Source organism: Sarcophilus harrisii, chromosome 5 (assembly GCF_902635505.1).
Source record: "Sarcophilus harrisii chromosome 5, mSarHar1.11, whole genome shotgun sequence".
Taxonomy (NCBI): domain Eukaryota; kingdom Metazoa; phylum Chordata; class Mammalia; order Dasyuromorphia; family Dasyuridae; genus Sarcophilus; species Sarcophilus harrisii.
The window spans coordinates 258,471,443-258,496,696 of record NC_045430.1 but is presented as its reverse complement, the minus strand read 5'-3'; the positions used below and the strand labels follow the sequence as shown (position 1 = coordinate 258,496,696).

General features: G+C 35.0%; 1 protein-coding gene across 3 annotated transcripts in view; it reads left to right on the top strand.

The window, feature by feature from the left end:
- ZNF385D (zinc finger protein 385D) overlaps positions 1-25,254 on the top strand; it is a 368,816-nt gene that overhangs the window by 261,937 nt on the left and 81,625 nt on the right. The gene's annotated exons all lie outside the window — the stretch shown is intronic.

The window sequence follows — 25,254 nt, the reverse complement described above, 5'->3', positions numbered from 1 at the left end:
TCAATAAAGACCTCATTAGGGATAGTCTTTGTCTCATCAATTCCATTCACTTCATTGTTTAAAGTACCTATGTTGTGATTCTTTACTTATTATGGGTGCATAGCCTGTACTTTACATATACAGGTAAGTGTTATTGATGCTAATTACTCTTAACAGAGTCTTTGAGCTGAAGTAACGGGCATTAAATTGTCAGTTAGAACAATTCTTGCAAATAAAAGCCTAATGAGCATCAGGTAAATCCAGTGGGATCTGCCTAAACAGATATTTTAAACATCATGACACCATCTGAAAGTTGAGAGGAAAACTAAAACTTATGCTCTGGTAATTATATTATCCTGATAAAGGCCTTTGGCTGTGCTTCTGAAGGTACATCTCAGTTGTGTTGTAAAAGTATATACAAAGAGAGAATAAATATTAAGAAACTCTCCCATTGTTATTTAAGACAATTCCTTGCCTAGAATGGATTGCTCTTTTATTCAACTTTCTTTGGAAAGATAAAGTGGCCATGACCATTTGAGATGGACAGAATTTTTACTGTTAATGTGTGGCTGTGTCATGATTCATTCTCTCTCTCTCTCTCTCTCAATATATATCTGTAGATTTATAAACATACACATAATATCTTGCCCTTGAATTTATCTCTTGGGCAACACATAACACATACACTACAAGGTGGTTAGGGGGATCTCTTTGGATCTTAATATTATCATTTGAAGAATGATGGATAGAATTAAATGAGATTTCAAGTTCATTCTTTTAAACTCTACTAGAGTTCTGTTCTCTAAGGGAAAAATCAAAACCAAAACCAAAAAATATCCCTCTGCACCTCAAAAACAAAACAAAAACAAACAAACAAAAAGCTTTTCTATGTTCTCTGCCATTTAGGGACAGTGAACTGGGCATAGTGAAGTGGGCATAGTGAACAAGATCAAAGTTGCAAGCAGATAATTGTTAAAAGAACAGAAGACTAAACATGTATGGAAAGACATTAATTAGTCTTGGGAATTCATTGGCAGTTCCATTATCCAGATCTTATCCTAGCTTCTAAGGTATAATAACATTTGTTATATCTACACACAAGAGAGCTGTCTGGAACTGGAGATTAGAAGTGCCCTTGCCCACAACAGGTTCTATGAGTAAGGTTAAATGATCTTTAGGCAAGAAACTGGGAAAGTAGGGATCTGGAGCTGTGACTATCTAGTGAGTCATGGTCTAAAACTCTGTTATCCAAGGGGATAAGGTAAGAGCTACCCACTAGGGAATTACAGGAGCTAAAAACAGACTTAAAATGTCATGGGATTTATTTTGAGATCATTTTGCAAATGAGGTAACAGAAGCTTAGGATGTAATTTGTTCAAGGGCACACAAACAGAAAACAGGTAAACCTAGATTCTAAATGGGGTTCTCTTGATCTAAATGTAGTGCCTTTTTTTTACTTCTAGTATCTTCCTTATTTGGGGAAGTAGGGAGCAGATAGCCAGTCTGAAGTTTTACCCAAAATTCTTGGATGATTTAGACAAACTAGAATGAGGTTTCCTGGGAGCTAATTCTCCCAGTTTGCAGATATGAAAAAGTTTGGGATTTGAAACACAGTCAGTGCAGGGTTCTCAGGCTTATAGTTGTCTAATGGCAGGTCATACTGTTTGCCCTGAAGTTCAGATACAAGTGTAAAACAGAATAGTGACTGGCCCATTCCTTGAACAAAGTGACAAGGATAAATGAAATGCATAATTTGACGAGTAACAGGAAGGCTTTCCTGTGTTATATAAGTATTTTTATCCTTAACTTCCTTGTACACCTATATCTATATTCTTGTCACCCAAAATTCCTGTGGGTTGATTAGCATCCTCTTTTAAAATATAAATTCTTCTGAATGAGTCACACAGGAAAAATCTGTCATTCTTATCTAAATACAATTTATTTTAATCTGATTTCTTTACTCCTAAGTGTAAAGATCAAGTGGAATAAGAATATGGGCATTTTGAGGGGAATGGATAAGGAGAATAAATTCTGGATCATGAAATATTTTAGGGTAGAGGTGTCAAGCCTTGGCCTGTCAACAAGTAAAATTCCTAAATGCTACCAGGAACCAGATTAAAATATAATTGGGAAATGTCTAACAAAACTGAGAAAATCCAGGACAACGTTGATTAAATTAACGTATCATTTTTTAAGTTGCTATGTAGCCAAACAGGTTATTCCTTTGAGTTTGATACTGTTTTGGGTTAGGCAAGGAAAGACCCTAGAAGGGTTTGCTGCATGGATTTATAATGTTAGGGACTTCAAAGGTTATCTGGCTCAATGTCCCCTTTCTCTTAATGAGGAAGCTTCTTATTGCTTAATGGACTGTTATTTTCAGATTTTGGGAGGGCCTGCTGTGCTATGGTCCATCAGGTCACAAAGATACGGACACAACTGAATTGCTGTTCAGTCCTCTCTTTCCTTTTTTGTAGGGATATACTAAACCTGTGGTGTGATCTTATTGGTTGATATAGAAAACTTCCTCTCTCAGCAAAGATGGACCCCTGCTTTGACACTGATAGATTTAGAGAATGACCTGGGGCACTGTTAAATGACTTGCCTATACTCACAAAACTAGCATGTGTCAGGAGTTTTTATTTGAACCCAGGTTTTATGGGCTTAGAGGTTCATTTTTTATCTATTATACCATATTGCCTTATATGAATGTTGCTTAGAATTCTGCTGTTTTCTGTCTTGGATTCTGAGTTTTGTATGGACTTCTAATTAACTCTCTGCATAATGATTCAAGAAGAATCTGAAGGATGCCCAAACTAACCAGACCCTTAAAAGAAAATCCAGTTCAATATCTTCATTTTGCTTATGAGTAAGTGAGAAATAAAGTGGCATATCTAGCCACGGACCAAGGGAGGAGAAGGGAAGAGATCAGTAGTCAAATTTCATTAGTTTCAGTTCAGGTATTCCTGCTTCTAGGTATTCCCTATCTCTCTCAAGTTAAATTTGATTGAGAAAAAGAGATAAATGGATATTAATACAAAAGAAAGAAACATATTTTTAGTATAAAATAATAGGAATATAAGATACAGAGGATGAGAAAAATTTTAATAAAGAAGCAGGATCTTTTGTGACTTTGGAACAATATATTATTTTAAGGAAGGAGATAAAATAAATCAATTATAGATTGAAATTGAAAAATAATCTGATAACAGTAAAAGAATTAAGTAACTGGAAAAATTGACTCAATTCAGAAATAAGGAACAATAATGCATGATTTGGACCAGAAGGGCAACATTAGCAAGGTAACATCATCATGTGAGATACCATATATAATATTTTATAAATCTGATAACTGATATGTAATATTTTATATAATAACTGATGAGATAACTGATATATAATATTTTAGAAATCTAAAAATATTACATTATTATTATAATCATCATCATTAATAACATCATCAACATCATCATCTTTGAGGGATAGCATATGGTGTATCTTCAGGAGATGAGAGAAGTAGAAATAGAATCATACCAAAGTTAAGTTCACTCACTTTGCAATTTTGAGTGCCTAGGAACCCTGCCCCAACTTTTATTTCCATTGCTTAGATGGGGGAAAAAAAGTACTATCATACAAAAGCTAAGTTTGGCTTCCTCATTTTGTGCTTTTGTGATCAGCTCATCTCATATTTTTTTTTTACTAGTGTTATAAATTCTTGTCACATAGTATCATCCTCATGTTCCCTTCTTGGCCAAATGCCATGCCATTCTGGAATGGCAGCTATAAAGAAAGGTGGGTGAATCATCTTTTTAAAATCTAAATTTAAATTTAAATTTAAAAATTTTCATCCAGAAAAAATCCCTTCTCTCTCCTTTTTACCTGTTAATTTATCCCATTTGAGTACTTACTGCAAATATTGAAGAATAAAAGAAGGCACACAAGATATCACTGATTTCTTAAAATTCAAATATTTACTTGAGTCAATTTTAGGATACATACAGAAATATATCTGTATATTATATATATATATATATGCAAACATAAATATATTATGTGTGTATATTACATGTATAACTACCCCACATATACAATACACACAGCACATATAATATACATATTTATGTACACATACAAGCATATCTATATCTAACTATATCTAACAGTGATCATGACCTTGGTGGTTAATAAGTGGGGCTAGACATCTACTCATGGGAATGAATATCAGCAAGACTAAAATGATGACATAATTGTAAAATTTAGTGTTGGGATAATTGTTTGTGCCAACATTGACATGCACAATGTTTTTCATTGACTAACTGAACTTAAGAGTTGGAGGGTTGGGGTCATCTACTGCAATTTCTATACACCTCTTTTGAATACTTTGACTTTTCTAGGTTGCCAGGTAGCCTGAAGTCATTTTTGATACAACAGTGCTGAGCTAAAATTTATGTGTTCATTCTTCCTTATGAACTTCTTAATATTTTTCCAAATTCTAACCTAGTTGGTGAAAAATCCATTGTATCAAAAGAATTGCTGACCTTTCCTAAGGCAGCTAAAGGGCAGCATGGATAGAGTGCCAGGCCTGGAGCAGAAAGACCTGAATTTAAAATCTGGATTGACACTAGCTGTGTGAGTCTGGATAAGTCACTTAAGCCTGTTTGCCTTAGTTTCCTCATCTGTAAAATGGATTGGAGCAGCAAATTGCAAACTGTTCTAGTATTTTTGTCAAAAAAAAAAAAATTAGAGTCAAAAAGACTGAAATGACTGAATAAAAATAATCTTTGTCCTAAGGATATAACCATCTGAATAAACAAATCCCCAAATCCAGATGTTCTAAACATTATATACTGGAGTGAAATAGTAGATTTAGGATCAGAAGCCCCAAACCATTAACTATATACGTGACCAGTTGTGACAGAGGTTTCCTTCTCTCTAAAATAAGATCATTAAAGTGTAAGAGTTACAAAATCTACTCCAACTGTAATAAGATTAAAATCTAACAGCTTTGAATCTGTGATTCTAAGTTTTTCTTCTCAAGTTCTCTAGAAATCCCTATTTTACCTGCCCCAACATTTAACTGTGCAATGATTTGTAAAGGCGGTCAAGGGCTACTTTAAGGATAGAGAAACTAGAAGCAGGTATACACAGAGAATATTCATTTAATCTTAGAGTAAACCTGTTTGTGTCCTACAAGTGAAAACAGAATCCAGATGGGGAGAGAAGTCAAAGGGAAACAATAGAATTTTACTTAACTCCTACGGATGTCTTACATGGGATTTAAGTCATTGGAAGGAAGATAAGAGATCCAATGATCTTTTGAGTAAACCTTCTAAAGTCTTAATTTGCAACTTGAAAAACAGCAAACCTTTGTAAATGTTAGAGATGAGGAAGGAGAGAGGTAAAAAAACTGCTAGAAAGAACACAAGGAAATGTGGGCTACTTTAGAACTCTGGATCTTGAGTTCAAATTTGACCCCAGATACTGTGTGTCCCTTGTCAAGTGACCTAACCTCTTCCTCAGTTTCCTCAAATGTAAAATGAAAAGCATAAATAGCACTTTCCTCCTAGGGTTATCATGCAAATCAAAAATAAATAAATAAAAACCGTAATGCAGAATTTTAAATACCATCATTACACCCATAGGATCCTAGGTTTAGAGGAGGCAGGAACTTTAGAGACCCATCTTTTCTATAGTCACCCTTTTCATTCTTCTGTCTGATTTGTTGATGAGCTTTTTGTAGCCTAGAGAAGGTCAATGTCCTTCCTAAGGTCATACATTTAGTGTGTGGAGCCAAGATACAAATTTGATTTCCATGACTTCAAATTCAGTTGTTTTTTGTTGTTGTTGTTGTTGTTGTTTTTGACTGTTTATGGATTTTGTTTTTGTTCTCTCCCCATATCCTCAGTGCTCTACTGACTAAGGAGAATTCAGCAAAAGTCTTTCCCCCTAATATAGAGCATATTGAAGACATTCTTGGTTTAACTCTATCTCCAATTATGTTCTCAGTAGAAATAGGATGGGAATTATCTTTCAATTATCCATTACTATCCCTCAAATTAAATAACATGGCAAAATAGAGTCCAGGGCTTAGATCTATAGAATTCTGGGTTCAAATCCTCTCCAAGATACCTTGTGACCTCAGGAAATGGCTATGACTTTGGAAAGTTTGTTAACCTCATGGATCCAATAATTGCCTAGGATTCATTACTTCAAATCTTGATTTATGCATAGCATTCCCATGTGGAAACATTCTACAATGCTGAAGTCATAATTCCTTTGGGTATTTCTAAAAATAAAGTGTACGTATTCTCCTTTGGTCAACATATTTCTTAATCATCCTTGGGTACCTCTGCAAATCAAGAAGATGGCAGGAAACCTAGTGTACCCTGAGATCTTTGTTAGGATAAGTGCTTAGAATCCAAGTAGATAGAAACTATGCTTTTTATTTGTAATAGTTTTTTTTCAATTATATATAAAGACAATCTTAGCATTAATTTTTATGAAATTTTAAGTTCCATTTTTTTTCTTTTTTACTCCCTTCCCTAAAACAGTAAGCAAGTTGATATAGTTTATGTATGTACAATCTTGTAAAACATATTTCCACTTTAGTCTTAATTTTAATTAAAAGAAGAAAAGGCCAAAAGAAAAAAAAATAGAAAAAGTGCTTCAATCTGTATTCAACATTCATTAGTTCTTTCTCTGGCTATGGATAGAATTTTCCATCATAAGTCTTTTGCAATTGTCCTGGATTATTATATTGCTAAGAAGAGCTAAGTCAATCATGGTTGATCATCCACAATACTGCTATTACTGTGTACACTATTTTGGTTCTGTTCATATAACTTTTCATTAATTCACATAAGTCTTTCCAGGATTTTCTGAAATCCACTCATTCCTCATTTCTTACAGCACAAGTAGTATTCCATTCCATTCACATACCATGATTTGTTCAGTCATTTCCCAAATGATATCCTCCTCAATTTTCATTTTTTCTACTACAAAAAGGCTGCTATAAATAATTTTGCCCATAAGGTCCTTTCCCCCTTTTTATGATCTCTCGGGGATACAGACCTACTAGTGGTATTGCTGGATCAAAGGGTATAAACAATTTGATTGTCTTTTGGGACATAGTTCCCAATTGCTCCAGAGTGTTTGGATCAGTTCACAACTCTACCAACAATTCATTAGTGAGACCATGCTTTTGATAGTTGGTCTTACTTTGTTTACAAAAACCAAAACCCCATGTATTTCACAAAGGAACTTTTATAATTATTATCTGCAAATTTTCTTTAGAAGAAAAGAAATGGTTCTCTCTGAAATCAATAGGAAGGAAACTAAGTTCTCTTCACTACTGATAAATCACATACTGTGGTACTTAAATAGTGTATTGCATGCCATTCCCAACATCCTGGGAATAAGTGTTTCATCTACTTCTCTATCTTCTTTCTCTATTCTTCCAAACCAAGTGTTACCTTGACAATAAATGTGCAGGGGTTGGTGTGGGGGCAGGGGTCAGCATGGAGGAAGTAAGATCACATCCCTCGTGTAGGAGTTGGGAGTGCCCTTGTGATGTTACTTATCCCCAACTAGATTTTTCTTTTATCAAATTTGACCTATCAAATTTATCTATAGGATAGAAAATAGATGCAATCATGTGCAATAGTTTGTACATTTTAAAGCCATTTTAATTATAAAGTATAAGCAGTTAAGGGAGATCATGAAACTAGATACAACTTGTTTAAAAGTGAGGAAGAGAAAGAGAGAGAAAGTTCTTTACAGATACTAAGTTTTGGAGAGAAGCTATTGAACCAGTATTCAAGAGACAGAGAATCACAGACATAAAGTTTTTATTGAACAAGTAAATTATTTGGAGTAGTATTGTCATTTATTCTATTGAATAAATCTACCTTTGATAATATTTTTCTAATTATTTAGTTCTTTATTAGCATAGAGTATTTTATAGATTTTTCTTTTATATCATTCCTCTTTAAATTTTGAGAATAGATCTCATTCATAATATACTGACTTTAAATGGAATTTCTCTGCAGCAATGGGGCTAGAGACTGCTGTGTTTAATGGAGAGTCAGCATTTCTATGCCCGTGCTGCCTTGTACGACATCATCAGGTGTGCTCCCATCTCTATACCACCTTGTAGGACAATCTGTGTCTCACAAAGAACCCTCAACTCCCCAGCCCTGAGCCAGTGTCTCACAAAGAACCCTCAACTCCCCAGCCCTGAGCCAGCTCCCAACAGGGTATCACCTATTCAAAGAATAAGAAAAGGAAGGAAAAAATTAAATGGTTCCTAAGCCAATCAACGGATCAACTAAGCTTGATATTATGCAATGTTCCATACTTATAATTTCCAACTTCTATAAAGAAGGGAGGGGGGTATGTTTTTTTTCTCAGTTCTTCACCATGACCAAAATGCTTTGCATTTATAGTTGAATAACAATCAGTTGCATTGTTTTATTGTTGTTAAAAAAAATTAAAGAGAAAAAAAGCAGATCTGACTAAAATCATACCAAATGAATTTAAGGAGAAACTTGAAGGATGGTAAACCAAAGAAAAATGGAAAAGAATTGTAAAAGATTTTTTGTAACAAACTTTTCACTCTCAAGGACAGTTAAGTCATCACTTATGAGATCTAAAATTAGATGTTCTATATGAGCAACTGGAAGTGGTATGGAAGAAAACAAAAATGGAAAGAGCTTACCAAGTATATACAGGGGAGGTCCATGTGGAAAATGAAATGATTTGGAAGGTATTGAAATAGTAATTTTCAAATACCAAGTACAATGAAAAAAAAATTCAAACTTGATTACCAAGAAGAAAAAGGTCACCAAGAAAACATCACCAGCTATCTATTTGCCCACTCTCAACAATATAACAATTTTATTAAAAATAATCTATGTCCTATCCATGCCATTCTTTATAAAGTTATGAGAATGAAACAGATGAGATTTCACAGCAGACTATGTCTTTAGTCATAGGGAAGATATAAGGAATACAGAATTTTACATACTTATTTTTTTCTTGACTATTACATTTTTTTTAATCTGTAAAGCAAAACACTTTAAAAGGCTCTTCAAGAATGATTTTTATGTTCATGTTAAAGTCATGAGAGTCTTTGAAACATGTAGCAATAAAGAACTTTGCTCAACCCACTGTTAATTAAAATCAAACAAGACATAAGTGTTTTTAATATTCCTGTTTTACAGCTGAAGAAACTGAGGCAGGGAAAGTTCAAGTGACTTGTCTACAGCTACATAATAAGTTTCTGAGGTCAAATTTGAACTTAGCCTAGATCTAGTGCTCTATCCACTGTGTCAACTAATTTCTCCCAGCAAAAAAAACAAAGTCACAAAAAAAACTCAGGAAAGGTAGAAAAGTGAAATTCTATTTGTATGTATGCACAAAGAGGGAAAGACATGAGGGAGACAAAGAGCTACCTTTTATTTAATGCCTTTAATTTCCAATTCATAAAAGCATTTTCTAAATGTCTGCATAGGTCATTGTTATGGTCTTTCCAGTATGGTGTGCCTGCCTGCTAATGGCACCAAGTACTGCATAGAAAGGCACTCTTGTGCTCCTTTTTTTTTTTTTTTTTTTTTTTTTTTTTATAGCCTTTTATTTACAGGATATATACATGGGTAACTTTACAGCATTAACAATTGCCAAACCTCTTGTTCCAATTTTTCACCTCTTACCCCCCCCACCCCCTCCCCTAAATGGCAGGATGACCAGTAGATGTTAAATATATTAAAATATAACTTAGATACACAATAAGTATACATGACCAAAACATTATTTTGCTGTACAAAAGAATCAGACTCTGAATTTTGTACAATTGGCTTGTGAAGGAAATCAAAAATGCAGGTGGGCATAAATATAGGGTTTGAATTCAATGTAATGGTTTTAGTCATCTCCCAGAGTTCTTTTCTGGTATAGCTAGTTCAGTTCATTACTGCTCCATTAGAAATGATTTGGTTGATCCGTTGCTGAGGATGGCCTGGTCCATCAGAATTGGTCATCATCTAGTATTGTTGTTGAAGTATATAATGATCTCCTTGTCCTGCTCATTTCACTCCGCATCAGTTGGTGTAAGTCTCTCCAGGCCTTTCTGAAATCATCCTGTTGGTCATTTCTTACAGCACAGTAATATTCCATAATTTTCATATACCACAATTTATTCAGCCATTCTCCAACTGATGGACATCCATTCAGTTTCAGTTTCTAGCCACTACAAAAGGGCTGCCACAAACATTGTGCACATACAGGTCCCTTTCCCTTCTTTTATAATCTCTTTGGGATATAATCCCAGTAGTAACATACTGGATCAAAGGGTATCACAGTTTGATAACTTTTTGAGCATAGTTCCAAACTACTTCTCCAAAATGGTTGGATTGTTACAACTCCACCAACAATGCATCAATGTCCCAGTTTTCCCAATCCCCTCCAACAATCATCATTATTTTTCCTGTCATTTAGCCAATCTGACAGGTGTGTAGTGGTATCTTAGGTTGTCTTAATTTGCATTCTCTGATTAATAATGACTTGGAGCATCTTTTCATATGACTAGAAATAGTTTCAATTTCTTCATCTGAGAATTGTCTGTTCATATCCTTTGACCATTTTCAATTGGAGAATGCTTGATTTTTATAAATTAGAGTTAATTCTCTATATATTTGGAAATGAGGCCTTTATCAGAACCTTTGACTTAAAAATATTTTCCCAGTTTATTGCTTCCCTTCTAATCTTGTCTGCATTAGTTTTGTTTGTACAAAACTTTTCAGTTTGGTATAATCGAAATTTTCTATTTTGTGATCAGTAATGATCTCTAGTTCTCTTTGGTCATAAAGACCTTCCCTTCCACAGGTCTGAGAGGTAAACTATCCTATGTTCCTCTAATTTATTAATAATTTAATTTTTATCCTAGGTCCATGAACCCATTTTGACCTTATCTTGGTGTCGGTAGTTAAGTATGGATCAATGCCTAGTTTCTGCCATATTAGTTTCAATTTTCCCAACAATTTTTATCAAACAGTAAGTTCTTATCCCAAGCTGGGATCTTTGGGTTTGTCAAAGACTAGGTTGCTATATTTTTGACTGTTTATCCTTGAACCCAATCTATTCCACTGATCAACTAATTCTATTCCTTACCAATACAAATAGTTTTGGTAACTGCTGCTCTATAATATAATTTTAGATCTGGTACAGCTAACCACCATCATTTGATTTTTTTTTCATTAATTCCCTTGAAATTTCTTGACCTTTTGTTTTCCATATGAACTTTGTTGTTATTTTTCTAGGTCATTAAAATAGTTTTTGGGAGTCTGATTGGTATAGGCTAAATAAATAAATTAGTTTAGGTAAAATTTCATCTTTATTATATTTCTAAGCCTAATCAAGAGCATTTAATATTTTTCCAATTGGTTAGATCAGACTTAATTTGTGTGAAAAGTGGCGTAATTTTCTCATAAAGTTTCTGATTTTCCCTTGGCAGATAGATTCCTAAATATTTTATATTATCAGTAGTTACTTTAAATGGAATTTCTCTTTGTAACTCTGACTGTTGGATTTTGTTAGTGATATATAAGAATGCTGATGACTTATGTGGGTTTTTTTATAACCAGCAACTTTGCTAAAGTTGTGGATTATTTCTAATAACTTTTTTAGGCAGAATCTCTGGGGTTCTCTAAGTATACCATCATGTCATGGCAAAGAGTGATAATTTGGCTTCCTCATTGCCTATTCTTATTCCTTTAATCTCTTTCTCAGCTCTTTTGCTTAGCTAGCGTTTCTAATACAATATTAAATAATGCTTGGTGATAGTGGGCAACCTTGTTTCACTCCAGATCTTATTGGGAATGGTTGCGGTTTGTCTCCATTACAATGATGCTTACTGATGGTTTTAAATAGATGCTGCTGATTATTTTAAGGAAAAGTCCATTTATTCCTATACTCTCAAGTGTTTTTTAATAGGAATGGATGTTGGATTTTATCAAATCTTTTTCTGCATCTATTGAGATGATCATTGGTTTTTGTTAATTTGGTTATTAACATGGCCAATTATATTGATAGTTTTCCTAATATTGAACCAGCCCTGCATTCCTGGTATAAATCCTACTTGATCATAGTGTATTATCTTGGAGATGATTTTTCTGTAGTCTTTTTGCTAATATCTTATTTAAGATTTTAGCATCAATATTCATTAGGGAGATTGGTCTATAATTTTCTTTCTCTGTTTTCAGCCTACCTGGTTTAGGTATCAGTACCATGTCTGTGTCATAGAAGAATTTGGTAGGACTCCTTCATTCCCTATTTTATCAAATAATTTATAGCATTGGGGCCAATTGTTCTTTAAATGTTTGGTAAAATTCACATGTAAATCCATCTGGTCCTGGGGATTTTTTCTTAGGGAGTTGTTTAATTGCCTGTTCTATTTCTTTTTCACTCTTGTGCTCCTTGACCTCAATTTCAAATCTGAATATTAAACTCAGAACACACCCACCTTCCATAGTAACATGTTGCAAATCTTTCCAGGATGTATCTAAGCCCCATAAATTTATTTCTATTTCCCATCTGAGCCACCTCATAGGCTAATGAGTTCTCTAAATCTAATATATTCTGTGTAAACATGTTTTTCTATAATTATCTTCTTTCAAGTTTTCAGGGGTGCTCTTTGGTGAAGTATTCTGGGATTTCGTGAATGCCTTTCTTCTGTCTACCACTTTTTGTGATTTTTATAAACTTGGATCATATAATTTCTCACCCGCCATATTTTCAGGATAAAAAGTACTGCTTTTTTTTTCTCTCTTATATTTTACTTCTTGCTTTTTCTTGAAAAAAAAAAAATGACCGATCTTGTACCAGCTGTGCTCCCAGATGTAGACAGCTGGAAGGAATATTCAAAATGAACAAACTCTTCTGGGCTCTGCCTAACTGGGCTCAAGGTCAGAAGCAGAATGCCTCCTTATCTAAAGCAAGTAATTTGCAGCTGGCCAGATTATAGAGACCAGCTGGTCCAACATCCTCATTTTACCAAAAGGGAAACAGAGTCCCAGAGAGGGGTAGTGACTTCCCCAAGATAACAGAACTAAGTGATATAGCTGAATTTCCGGCTCAGGATCTCTGCTTCCAAATTAAGTATTTGTTCCATCATAACCATGCTGTTTCCAAAAATAGCCAGTTGTGTCCTTGACACCCTTGTAAGCAAGAGGCATTGTTGTAGCCCATGTGGGAAAAGAAGCTTTATTCAGTACAATGCGGGTTGCCTACTTACTTGATTCCTGCTCCAGCATTATCTCAAGTCCCAGGTCTTCTGACCAGATAAAATGGTTCATCAGGCAGGGAGTGAGAGGTCATTTAGGGCAGTAGCAGATGTTGAATTTTTGATACCTAGTTATTTTATTTTCCTCTTGCACTACTCCTTCTACACTCCCACCCCCAATATGCTTAGATCACCTTAATTTCTGAGAAAAACAATTACAAGGAATTTCTTTCCCTGTACATTGAAGATGAGGTTTCTTTTAAATGCACTGACTTCTAGAAAGCTATATTATTTTTTCATCTTTGTGCATATTATGTTTTTTTCTTAGTAAATTTACTTAAACTATACTGAAATGTACAGTAATTATAAAAATTTATATAATAATGCTCATTTGATTACTACAATGAAGGCAGATCTGGATGAAACATACCAATTCATATACGTATATATGTGTGTGTATTTAATCCAGATTTAGGTGTTTCATATGTGTATACATACATATACACACACACATATATAAATATATTTGCATATATGTGTGTATTTAAATAATTCAAGTATTGTATATAGATTAACTTGGTACTAAGAATGGGGGGTCAGTAAGTTGGGCAGAAGCGATAATGGTCTACTCTAATCAAGGGAGATAATTTCTCCTTCATTATAATTAATTAATAAATATTTATTAGTTTTATCTTTAATAAATATTTTATTTCATTAAATATTTAAATATATATATATATATATATATTTTAAAAATTAACATTTGTCTTTTTAAATTTTGACTTCCAAATGTTTTCCTTCTTCCCATCTCTCTACTATTCCTTGAGAAGGCAATAAGTATGATATTGATTATATATGTGAAATCATGTAAACATTTCCATATTAGTCACTGATAAATATTAGGCAATTACCACATGACAGGCACTATATATTAAACTCTGAGAGCCCCCAAAAAGAAAAAATATACAGTTCCTGATCTCAAGGAACTCACATTCTAATGGAAGAGGCAACATGCAAAAAGATCAAACAGACAAGTACTATGGCAGTAGAATATTATATCGTAAGGAAGGCTGTAATGTTCTCTCTAAAATGTAATGTTCTCTGTTGAGTTTTTCTTGGGGTCTCTGGAGGCAGCCTTTCAATTCAGTAATCACCACATGAGTAGCCGGGGGTTAAAGTCCAAATCCTTTATTATCTCTTCCAAAGTCTTGTCTCTTTCCTGGGGCCCAGTTAGCTTTCTTAGGGGCCTATCTCTCTCCTTGATTGCAAGAGCTTTAGCTCCCACTTGCCTTCTCTGGCTTCTGAATCTCCCCAAATCCAAACGTTTGTGCTCCAGCCTCCAGCCACCACAAAAGTGGATGATGGAACGAATCCGTCTCAACCTTTGAGAGCTTCTAGTGCCCTTGTCTTTTCTGGTCCTGAAAGCTTCTTGCTTATATGTCCCATACTAGTATACACCAATCATTATATCATGAAGAAACCATTATTTGTTGTAGCATTAAATCAATGCTAAACTAGATTTAACCATTGTCTCCTCAACTCCACTTAGTACCTTATTTCAAGTTCTGGCCCATAACATCTCCCACTTTCTTTTGTTTTTAGAACATAGGTGGTCATGACTTCCCTGATTTCTCAAGGAGGTGCAAATCCCTAAAAGGAAATGACCACACCTTCCCTGACTCCTGAAAAAAGGGGTGAAAATACCATAAAAGGAGGTGATCACGCTCTCCCTGATATCTCCGGAAGGGAGATAAAAACACCAAAGGAAATGGGAAATCAAATCAGATTAGCGGGTTTCTGAAGGGTCTCATTTGAAACAGGTCTACATAAGTCCATCAATATGAGAGGCATTACACATAATTACATAAATTACATAAGCACATAGTAACACAGGCTAGTAATGATGTAACAATAACGTGAATCAACATGAGGATTTATACATGTATATAAGTCTTAGAAATAGTCCAAAACCAATCTATTGTCCATTACTTCACATGTGTAGGGAATCCAATGATTCCTGCAAGTTTTGAAATCCTGCAATAGTCTTATCATGGTGCCCCACATTGGGTGCCAAAATGTAATGTTCTCTCTAAAATGTAATATTCTCTGTTGAGATTTTCTTGAGGTCTCCGGGAACAGCCTTTGTTTCAGTTCAGTAATCACCACACGAGTAGCCAGGTATTAAAGTCCAAATCCTTTATTATCTCTTTCAAAGTCTTGTCTCTTTTCCTGGGGCCCAGTTAATATTCTTAGAGGCCTATCTCTCTCCTTGGTTTTGAGAGCTTGAGCTCCTGCCACAAGTTCTTTGTCTTCTCTGCTTCTGAATCTCCCTGAATTCAAAGGTTTGTGCTTCAGTCTCCAGCCACCACAAAAGTGGACAATGGAATGAATATCTCAGCCTCCAAGAGCATCTAGTGTGTTTGTCTTTTTTGGCCCTGAGACCTTCTAGTTTATATGCTCTACATTGAGTATAAACCAATCATTATATCACTAGGAAACCATTATTTGTTGTAGGATTAAATCAATGCTAAACTAGATTTAACCACTGCCTCCTCGATTCTGCTTAGTACCTTGCTTCAAGTTCTGGCCCATAATAGAAGGCCTTAATAGCTGGGAAGAAAACAGGTCAGAAAGGTTTCCTCCAGAAGGTGACATTTGAGCTGAGTCTTGAAGGAAGGTAAAGAAACCAAGAGGCAGAAGACAAGAGGAAGAGCACTGTAAGACTGAAGGACAGATGGTGAAAAAGTTTGTAGAGAACATAAAAATTGGTGTTACTAGTTGTAGAGTACACAGAGTGGGGAGTAAAGGTTGAGTTGTAATCCAACAGGAAGGTTAGGAAGGGGCCAGTCTGTAAAGGGCTTTATAAGATAATTAGAAGGTTTTCTATTAGATCCTAGAGATAATGAGAGTCTCTAGGGTCTGGCTAGTTTATGATTTGTGGGATATGCTGTAGAGAAATTCTTTGGAATTCTTAGTTGGATTAGGTGGCTGCCAAGATCCCTTCCTCTCTACAGTTCTGCAGTTCTCTATTTGACCCAGTCCAGCCTACAATCTGTTCTTTCTGTAAAGTTAGTGTAAAACCGGTAGGCAAAGTGTCATAAGCACAAAAATCATTGCTATTGCTAATTTTTCGATTATAAATGGTTGTGTTCTTACTCATAATATTTGATTTCTATCATTTAAGCTGCTACTGTAAGCAATGAAAAAGAAATCAGAAATGCCATACGGAGCCGGATTGTTCTCTCTCAACCAAAATTTAGCCTGACAGGGATTCAATATCAAAGATTGTTTTTGAAAATGTATCTACAAATTTCAAGTAGTAAAATCTTCCACAAAATAGTGAATAAATGGAATAGGTTAGGGATAGTCATCAGTGACTATAGTAATCTACTGTTTGATAAACCCAAAGACTTCAGCTCCTAGGGTAAGAACTCACTAGTTTAGACAATAAAAGTCAAAGTAAGGCACTATTTGACTAGAAAAACTAGTTGTCATTGATCAACATCGTATACCATGTACCATGATAAAGTAAAAGTGGGTACATGATTTAAATATAAATTATGATACTATAAACAGATTAGGAGAACAAGGATTAGTTCACCTGTTAGATCATTATGAAATGAAAAATGGATTATTTTGATTATAGTAAAAGTTTTTCATAAAGCCCATGCAACCAAGATTGGAAGGAAATCAGAAAGTTGAAAAAGAATTTTCATTGCCAGTATATCTGACAAAGATTTCATTTCTAAAATATGTATTCAAGTCACATTTATAAGAATGTAAGTTGTTCACAAATTGATAAATGATCAAGGGATATAAACAGGCAGGTTTCAGATGAATAAATTAAAGCTATCTATAGGAATATGAAAAAAATATTGTACACCATTACATTATATCATCAAATTTAAAATATTCAATCGTACCACCCCATGCCTATCAGATTGGCTAATATGATAGAAAAGGAAAATAATAAATGTTGGAGAAGATGTGATAAAATTGGACCACTAATACCACTAATGCATCATTGGTGGAGTTGTGAACTAATCCAACTGCTCTAGAGAGCAATTTGGAACTGTACCCAAAGGGCTATAAGACTTTGTATATCCTTTGATCTAGCAAAGTCCGTTTCTCAAAGAGATCCTAAAAAAGGGAAAAGAACCCACTTGTATAACAATTTTTATAGCAGTCCTTTGTGTGGTGGCAAAGAATTGGAAATCAAGAGGACATGATTAATTGGGGAATGGGTAAACAAATTACGATATATGAATGTAATGGAATATTATTGTGCTATAAGAAATGGCAAGCAGGTAGATTTCAGAAAACCCTAAAAAAATTTACATGAACTGATGTGAGTGAAGTGAGCAGAACCAAAAGAACATTATAGACAATATCAGCAACATGCAGAAAAAGGACTGTGGACTCTGAATGCAAATAGAAGCATAGTATTTTCATTTTTTTTTTTTTTGGTTTTTGTTTTTCTTTTTCCTGATTTTCCCCTTTTGTTCTCATTCTTCTTTCACAACATGACTAATTGGAAATATGTTTAATATGAGTATATAAATGTAATTGATATTTAGAGTGCTTGCTATCTTGGGGAGAGGAGGGAGGTAGAAAAAATATTTGGAACTCAAAATCTTATAAAAATGAATGTTGAAAACTACATGTAATAGGGAGGAAAAAACTCCTCCAGGACTGTGATAATGGGTAACTCAACCAGCTGACTTGACAAACCAATTTTCTAGGGACCCAGCTGTCTAGGGGATCACCTTAATAACAATCCTGCACCTTTATGATGGAGTTCATCAATCTTCTTCAATTTGACAGCAGATGACGCACTAGAGTATACCAAACAGCTTCCTATGAGATTCAGGGTGGTAGTGTCACTTGGCTTGCTGAGATAGAGAAAAGCATCGGTTTATTCCTCTTCAGTCTTCCTGTTTGGCTCCTTAGCCTTCTTTATTCAGATATAAGAGCATGTTATATTTCTTGTAACTATGGGATAAGAGACTTATAGAGAGTAATAACAAATCTTGACTCTTTTGATTAAAGTTGCCTTTGGAAGACTTGAGACAGCCTTGTTAGTAAGATTAGAGTTTGAAAGTATAAGGTCATACTATGATACACATGGTAGGAATTCATAATATCACACACATCTATTTATTTTTACATATAAATCTCTTCCTCCTTTCCCATCTCCCTCTCTGTTTCTGCCTTTCTGCATCTCTATCTCTATCTTTCTCTGTATGTGTCTGTCTCTGTCTCCATCTCTGTCTCCATTTCTGTCTCTTGTCTGTCTGTCTCTCTGTCTCTGTCTCTCTCACATGCATGCATGCACACACACACACACACACACACACACACACAGAGAGAGAGAGAGAGAGAGAGAGAAAGAGAGAGAGAGAGAGAGAGAGAGAAGGGACCTATTTGATTTTATAATATGTCCAGATTCTCACAAACTTCTCAGAGGAAATATACCTGAATCCACAAATGTAGGCTATATTGTTTGCATTGGATACTCTATTATTTGCTTAAGCAAATGTGCAGCATAAACCACACAAATAATGAGCTAGGATTTCTATAACCATGTGTACATTATATCATTTTTGCCTTCCAATGACGCTCAACCACAATGCTCAATGGGATGGATTGTCACAATTTATGAGAAAACTGTGACCCCAGGAAGTACAAACATTTTCCCATTCCTGAGCTTTTACTGTTTATGTTAGAGACAAGACTTGAACTCCGAGTCCCTACTGACTTCAAGTCCAGTATATTTCCTTCTACTCCATGGTGCTTCAATTTCACTGTCCTACACCCACCAAATATGGAGTTAGAAACTAAATACTTGTTAGGGTTTAGGAACTTTCAAGAGGTGTGTCTGACGATCCTTCTGGGATTTCTTTTTAGTCTGAATTTACTCCATGTCCCATCACCACTTTCCTTCTCCTTGCCACTAAATTGGTTGGCAGTTGTTTTTCTTGCTGTTTGTCTGTGGTACCAAAAATGTGAGTTATGGCTCTGGTATTTCTTCACGAATGGCTATGATTGTGAAGTGATGTAACTTTCAAACAATTGCATAGCAATAGCAAGGAAGAAAAACCAAATGGCCAGATTCAAGTACTTTGTACCTGCCTGACTCCATACTCCCTTTAGGAATAGTTGAATTGAGTGTCTTCAGGAAAGGTAGAAAGTAAGCTAAGTAAGAACACCAGCTCTTTAGCAAATTTCTATCAAGCATTATTCAGTTAATGAACTGTGCTTTCAGTCAATCATTTAAACAAGATATCACTGCAAGCTTGCCAATTAAACAAAAAAATTTTTCTCTGCTGTTTTGAAATATTCTGTTGGTTACAATGGAGAATCAAGAAAAAGGCAGAAAAGAAATTAAGCAATGCTTATGATTAGAATAAACTGACAAAAAGAAATAAATCTACCTCTATATGACTAAAGTAGAAACAAAGAGAAAATCCATGTTCTTATTCATGTCTCTAGCATGTTCAGATTGATTTAAAAATGTTGCCACCCAACTTTTCCATTTAGTCTTTGAGGGTATATATAGTTAAATATCAGTCTCTTAAACTACAATAGATAACACAATTAAAAAGTAAAATTTCTCAGGCTATTGTCCAAATGTTTCTAAATATATAGCTATCTTGTGATATTATTAAGGTAAAGCTAGACGAAGACAAATGTATCAAAGATTATGGTTAAAATGGAAAGAAGGGGTAGCTTTCAGAAGGTTTATAGCTCTCAGAGAATAATAATAAACATGTATGGAACTTTTAAGTTTGTAGAGCACTTTGTTCAACCTAACTCTGTGAGAGAAGATGCTGACCTTCATTGGTAGTAAGCATTTTCAGAGATCTCTATTTTAATGAAATAAAAGAAATAATTACAAGCCTACCTCTCTTTTCTCTCTCATCCCTCTTTCTTTCCCATAACTCTGTTGTAGTTATTACTCAGTCATGTCTGCTTATTTGTGATCCTTAGGATTGTAGCCTGCCAGGCCCTTCTTCACTATGCCTTGAAGTCTGAAAATCTCATATTCATTGCTTCCATGACATCTAAACATCTAATGTTCTACTGGTCTCTTCTTATTATGTCTTCAGTCTTTCCCCAGGTCAGTCTTTTCCAATAAGTCCCTTCTTCTCACTGTGTGGCCAAAATATTCAAGCTTTGACATTTGACCTTCCAATGAGTAGTCAGAATTCCTTTAAGTTTGACTGTTTTAACCCATTTGCTGTTTCAAGGACTCCCAAAAGTCTTCTCCAGCACCACAACTTGAAAACATTGATTTTGACTTGTAGTCCAAGTATCATAGCCATACATTGCTACTTGAAAAGCCATAGCTTTAACTGTATGAGCCTTTGTCAACAAGGTCTAGATTTGCCATCACTTTCCTTGCAAGAAGCAAGCATATTTTAATTTTGTGAATGCAATTTGCCATGATCTTTGAGCCAAAGAATATAAAAATAGCACTACTTCCATTTCTTTTCCCTCCATTTGCTAGGAAGTGATAAGACTGGTTGCCATGATCTTAGTGGGTTTTTTTTAAATATTTATCTTCAAGTCAGCTAGTATACTTATCTTTTACCCTCATCAAGAGACTTCTTAATTCTTCTTTACTTTCTGCCACCAGAGTGGCATCTCTGAGATTGCTGATATTTTTCCTGGCCACCTTAACATCAGCTATTCTTTCATTCAGTCTGACTTTTTACATGATGTACTCTGTATATAAGTTAAATAAGATGACAACATATGGCCTTGTTATATTCCTTTCCCACTCTTAAACTAATCAGTTATTCCATGTTCAGTTTAACTGTTGCTTCTTGACCTGCGTACAGATTCCTCAGGCGTCAATTAAAAATGATCTGGTTTTCTCATCTCTTTGAAGACTAACAAAATTTTTTTTTGACCCATATGGTCAAAGTCTTTAGTGTAGCCAATGAAGTAGAAGTAGATGTTTCTCCTCCAAAGTATGAGTATTATTAACTCTCATGTTTTTTTTTTCATTTTTTTTCCTGAGTCTAATCCTTTCAGTCTTTCCATCCCCATTGCTTTCTTGAATGTCATGAGTCTATAACTAACTGGGTAAGCCAAATCCAAGAAATTTGAATGGTAGAGGAAAAGAATGGTCCCACACATCTATTTTATTGGGGAAATGCAGGTAATTGTATCAGAATAGTGAAAACATACAGTTTGGGAAACAGTCAGGAATCAAGATAGGCAGGAAAATCAATACAAGGCACAGGTCAATGATGAGGTAAACTTGGTACTAAGAAAAGATCCCTGTCCCATTATGAACTGCTTTTGCTTTCTGATGAGACAGGATCCAACCTCTAGTCATGAAGAAGCCTAAGGAAGTCAGGTGAGAGGGCATTCGTATTGGAGGAATTCTTGACAGGACATAAGAACTGGACTTTAATTCTGGCCTTCCTATTTATTGCCTGGTTGGCTTTAAGTCTGATTGCTTCTCTTAGATCTCAGTGTTATTTGCTAGATGAAAAACTTCATCTAAATACTTCCTATTGCTCCTTTTTAGCTTTAAATCCTCCAATCTAACTCAATATATCTGACTTTTTTTTAAAATGGATTCTAGGAACAGTAGTTGAAAGCACATCCTGACATGTAACAAAAATAAAATAAAATAAAGAAATGACTTAATAGAATACTAGAGTATAGAGCTCAAAGGATATTTGAGTCATCTGGGCTGACCCATTCATCCTACAATTAGAGGAACTAAAGCTCAGAGAAGGACAAGCCATTGTTCTAGGTGATAAAAGCAGTTCTTCAGACTCAGAAAATTCAATGTTTTTTGGGCTATACAATACTGTGTGCCACAGAACAAATTTTCACTTCATGAATAGATGAATAAATGGAGAAATGCAAGACAACTAAATGCACCTACAAATAGTAAATGAGACCTAGAGAAACAGAATTACCATTGTCAGACAGGATGCCCCACTACTTGAACCCTCAATCCATAATTTTCAATAGACTAAGATGGTAGGATAAAAAGATTTAAGACTGGGAGAGACCTTAATCTCTAATCATATATTAATCATGTACTAATTCCATATTTTACACATGAAAAAATTGAGGTATAAAGAGATCAAGCAATTTAACAGGGTTACCCAGCTAGTAGCATAAATGATTATATTTCAATGTCCAGTTATGTCTCTTCTCTACTTAATAATTGAGAATAGCTACTTTTGCCCTCTGAGATACAATTGAGGTACAATTTGAACTTTGTGTAATACATAGCATGGGATTTGAACTCGGGTCTTCCCAGATGAAAATACAGTGTATCTTGAATCAAATAAATAGTCAGTTTGGTACCATGTTGACACAGCTTCCATCAAATTCTACGAATAGACTCTAAACAACACATCTGGGGCACAACAAAGTTGCAGAAAGTCTTTAAAACTTCATTTTCGTACTTCTTTCATTTTTGTGCACAATAAGCCATTCTCTTCCTTCAGAGCCCCCGAAAGAGCACTTCAGTGCATCTACCTTGTAACGAGAGTCCTGAGACATCTGTTGTGTCATTTGAATCTCTTCCTTCACTACACCCAGCTTTCATTATTTGTGGACGAAATGTGTCTATTTTTTGCTCCACTGGTTTAATAGCTCTAAGCAAAGTTGACAGTAGAACTGCAGAAGTTCCACCAGTGAATTCTTGCTGCAGATGGCCATCTTTTCCCTCTTTGCCAAGGTCCCTGAAGTCTTCTTGGTTTCCAACTGGCCCTAGACTCTTCTATTCTAATTCTCCACTTTTTCCTTCTTTGGATGAAAATCATATCATCTATTATAGCATTTCTGACATTTTTTTTGTTCCCATGTTTTATTTTTTCTTTTCTACTTCTCATCTAGGTCGATGCCATTCTTGCTGCTATTAATATTTAGTGGCATTTTAGGAAGCTTTAGTTCATTTAAAGCAAGAAAATAAAATAAATGTATTTCTGTAGCTTTTAACCACCGTGCTTATTCCTGTTAGTTTATTAATAGACTCTGAAGGCAAATGGCCTTGTTACCCACCAGGACTTAAGACTATATCTCAAGCTGCAGAAGTATCCTCTGGGACTCAAAATCCAATTCCAAGTTCTTCCTTGAACTAACACTGTTCAGCGGCTTTAAAGAGATTAAACAAATAAATGCAAAAAAAAAATCCCTTTTCCAAGAGCCGATGCCAACTGGAGATTGTCATGCACTAAAAACCCTCCAATAAGAAGGTGAATCAAAGGAGTAGAGTCAACAAGACATGTGGCACAGGCTGGTTCTTGTTGTTACCTCAGCATCATTTCTTCCCCATTTTAATGGAACATCCACTGTCATATTTGGTGCAAACTTAACTTGGGTTAGCTTCTACTTTGTGTCTGTGTGAAATGAGCCTTTTGCTTGCAATCACCTAGCAGAGAAGACATCATTTCAGGATGGCTATTATAGAACTGGAAGAAATATTGCAGGCATTTTCAGTCTTATATATTTGGGAGTGCATTTATCATGTTTTGATAACATGCCATAATCCTCAAAAGAATGGACAGCATGTACTTTGTAATCAGGATGGCAGGCTGTGACATGATTGGTTGGGGCCCCTTTTTTTTCCCTATTATCTTCTCAAAGATGAATCCAAATTTGTGTGTATCCATTGTCAGATTTGTGTGTGTGTGTGTGTATAGACACATGAACGATTGTGTTTATCTATATGAGTAATATATCATATATATATATATATATATATATATATATATATATATATATATATATATATATATATATATATGGGACTATCTCCAGAAAAAGACAAAAGAACCCTAGTTTCTGTCCTCAAAGAACTTACATTCTATTTGAGTCAAAAAATTCTAAAAGGTACAAATGAGGAGAGAGATCATATACATATGCATGTGCATACACACACACATACACACACACACACATACACACACAGCCCTTCTGTGACTGCCAAGGAAACCCACTATAAATTAGGTTAGGAAACAACTCTCATTATTTACTACTACTTCATTTTAACCTTTTCCTTCCTCCCCAGAAGTCATTTAGTCTCTTCTTCCTAGATCCCTCAGCTTTGATAGGTCAGCTATTATCTTATCTTGTTGAGATACAGGCCTCCCCATACTGTATGTCAGTACAGCGCCTCCCCTTTTCTACCTCCATTTTATATGTTGTTTTGCTCATTAGATTGTCAGTTTCTTAAGACAAAAAAACTAATATGTATAGGTGGAGAGAAAAAGAAAGAGAGAAAAGGGAGAGAGACAGAAACAAGGCAGAGACAGAGAAGGAGAACAGGAGGGAATGAGGGAGGGAAGGAGAGAGAGAGAGAGAGAGAGAGAGAGAGAGAGAGAGTGAGTGAGAGTGTGTGTGTGTGTGTGTGTGTGTGTGTGTGTGTGTGTTAGAGTTAGAGAAAACAAACTATTCCACATCTCTAAGTAGGGGAAATGCCTTGATTTTATTTTTTCCGTTTGAACCACACGTTAAGTGTTCCTTCAACTTCTCAGAATTCCTTCTGATGATCCCAGTGGATCCCATAATGTATTTAGAGGCAGGAAAACCTGAATTCAAATTCTGCTTTACCCATACTAGCTGCTTGACCTTGGACAAGTAATTTAATCTCTATGTGTGTTTATTTTCTTAAATAAAAAATGGGATGATAATCAATTTAAAACCATATTGGGTGGATTAAATTGGATAGTACATACTAAATACTTTCCAAATCATAAATCACCATGTAAATGTGAAGTATTAACCCTCTCTCACCCTCCTTCTTTACCCATCATGACAAAACATGACCCTGAGCAGCTAAGCCCTGGGGCTCCAGTCATATAGGTCAACAGAGATTTATTTCCACCCAGTGCTTCTCACAGTGCCTGGCACATGGCAAGTACTTAATAAATGCTGGTTGCCTTGACTTGATTTGACCCTACTGTCTTTGGAGACAACTCAGTAGGGGTGTTGGACAGGTCAGAACTGATTCAGAAGCTAGCTCTCTC